The sequence below is a fragment of the Penaeus vannamei genome, chromosome 40 (genome assembly GCF_042767895.1).
Source record: "Penaeus vannamei isolate JL-2024 chromosome 40, ASM4276789v1, whole genome shotgun sequence".
Taxonomy (NCBI): Eukaryota; Metazoa; Arthropoda; class Malacostraca; order Decapoda; family Penaeidae; genus Penaeus; species Penaeus vannamei.
Window position 1 is genome coordinate 15947279 of NC_091588.1, and position 2500 is coordinate 15949778.

The 2500-nt window shown below is 45.2% G+C and overlaps 1 protein-coding gene across 2 annotated transcripts in view; it reads left to right on the plus strand.

Moving 5' to 3' along the window:
• The window catches only part of LOC113821762 (serine-rich adhesin for platelets), a 93099-nt gene that overhangs the window by 89830 nt on the left and 769 nt on the right, over positions 1-2500 (plus strand). The gene's annotated exons all lie outside the window — the stretch shown is intronic.

Consider the following 2500-nt stretch of genomic DNA (forward strand, 5'->3'; position numbering starts at 1 on the left):
ACTGCAATATCGATAGTATTTTGTTTCATTATGACATTAAGTTCGTCCACTTTGTTTGTAAGGCAGCATGCATTTGCAAGGTAAATGCTGGGAAGTGTTCTGCAGGGTCTTGCGTTAGCTGGCGCAATTGTTGACAAGTCATTTTGGTCAAACATCCCGCTCGGGTTGCAAGGTTTTGTACTTTTTATTTAAAAAGACTCTCACGGGGCTGGGGAAGGAATCTGACCAGAAATTCATCAGCTACAAGTGCTTTGCCTTTAAGAGAAACAGTGATGCTGGCATAATATGAATGACTCATTTTTGTTTTGAATGCATTTACATCGTCCACCTCAGGGAAGTTAACGAGTAGGTGATTCTCGATATCTGCTTCCTCAGTGTCTGTGTGGCAGTTTGTTATGTAAAGGTACAACACCTCTGGTTTAGCTGCCCCCTGTAAAGGTTTAGCGGTAGATCTTTGTTCTATTTTGTCTTCTTTTTTCTTTTTTCCACGAGAGTAAACCCATCCGCATCCACATTGCTTGGATTAGACGTTTCGTGTCTTACATGGTTGTGACTGTAGTTATTATTTATCACAACAGGAGCCGTGTTACTACTGTCGGGCTGGGGAACCCCGGGCACGTGGTGGTACTTTGCATCACTCCACTCGCGGTTCGGTGCGGTTGGTGGAGGGGGAACTGTGTTTTCTTGCTTGTCGTTTCCCCTTCTGTTGTTCCGCTTGTTTCTCCTGTTGCTATTTCTAGTGTTGTTGCGCGTGGGCGTCACCTGTGTTTCTTTGTTGCTCATCTTCTCTGTTGCTGATGAATGTGGGGGTCTTGAGGGGGGATTTTGACGCCGGGCCGGCCGAGGAGGAATGCGCGGCTCGCTTGCGTCAGCAGGGTCGCGCGCCTGCAGTGCCGCACAACACTGGCCGGTGATGACGTCAGGTTCGGGTAGCACTGGGTTAGCAGTTGCATTACCCGGGGAGGGTGACGTGGGGCTGGGGTTCACGAGGGGTTCAGGGCTAGGGTTCTTAATAGGTTCTGGGCTGGGGATCATATGAGGTTCGGTGTGGGGAGGTGGGAGAGTGTCGATGGGTGTGTGTGAGTTTGGTTGTGTGGGGGAATTAAGGGGGTGGGGGGATAGAGCAGAAGGGAAAGGGTTGGTAGCAAGATGTGTCTGGGGAGGCTACGTTGTCAGGGGGAATCTGGTAGGGAGGGGGGGGAGAGACTAGACGCGTCGGACAAAGAATTGATGCTGTCAGACCTACCGGACTTCCGTGCTGGCGAACGCCACGGCATACCTTCCTCATTCTCAAAGAGATTGTTGAGGGTTGCTTGTTGCTTCATAAACATTTCCATTAACACATCGACTTTGTTTTGAAGCACATTAAGCGAGTCACCGGACGTAGGATCGGTTGGCACTGTGTGTGTTTGGGTTCCCTCACTTTTCGTTTTGGTGAAAAATTTTGTGAAAGGCGTCGAGATTCCTTGCTTTTTGACGGATGGGATCTTGTCGCTTGGCACCTCTATTGTTGTTGATGCGAAGATGATATTCTTATTGTCTACCAGATCGTTAAGCATGGTATGCACTGTTACATTGATCATTCTTTTCGTTTCACGAGTTGTGATTCTGGGTCGCCTTGCATCGGACAGTTCAATTACAATATTGTGTGCTTCCCCGATGTCCTCGGGAGCGGGAGTTGTTCACAAATCAACATCCTAGCCCACAACTTTTTGGTCGCAATGAAGCACAAAATCGTATTTAGAACAATTATAAGGCTGCCGAAGTTGTAAATCTGATCGTTTGTTTCAATGTCTGCACTGTCTACACTGTTTATAGTGCTTTCACTTGCACTGTTTGCTGGTTCGGACGGTTCACTGTTTGTATTGCAAACTCCACCCTTACCCTGGTGGGGGAGGGGCCCGACGCCCTGGGTACAGGGGCGGCCATATCTCTGGTCGCTAGGGAGCCCGTCACCCTGGGCAGGGGTCCAGTCTTGACCCGGACTACGGCGGGGCCCGCTTCCATGGGCAGAGGTCCGGCCATAGTCCTGGCCGGAGGGGAGCCCGTCACCCTGGGCAGGGGGCTCGTTACGCTGTGTGTGTGTGTGTGTGTGTGTGTGTGTGTGTGTGTGTGTGTGTGTGTGTGTGTGTGTGTGTGTGTGTGTGTGTGTGTATACATATATATATATATATATATATATATATATATATATATATATATATATATATATATATATATATATATATATGTATATATTTATATATATATATATATATATATATATATATATATATATATATATATATATATATATATATATATATATATATATACAGAAGCCGTATCTGTTATATTTTCAAATCACAGTATGGTTATATATGATTTATTCAGTTAACGTTAGAAATTGGCCTTTTGTTGATACTATTGTGACACTATAGTATAAACAATTTATTCATATGAGAGTTTAACTAATATTGTTATTTCTTTATAGTTGTTTTGATCATATATGCAGTTCAAT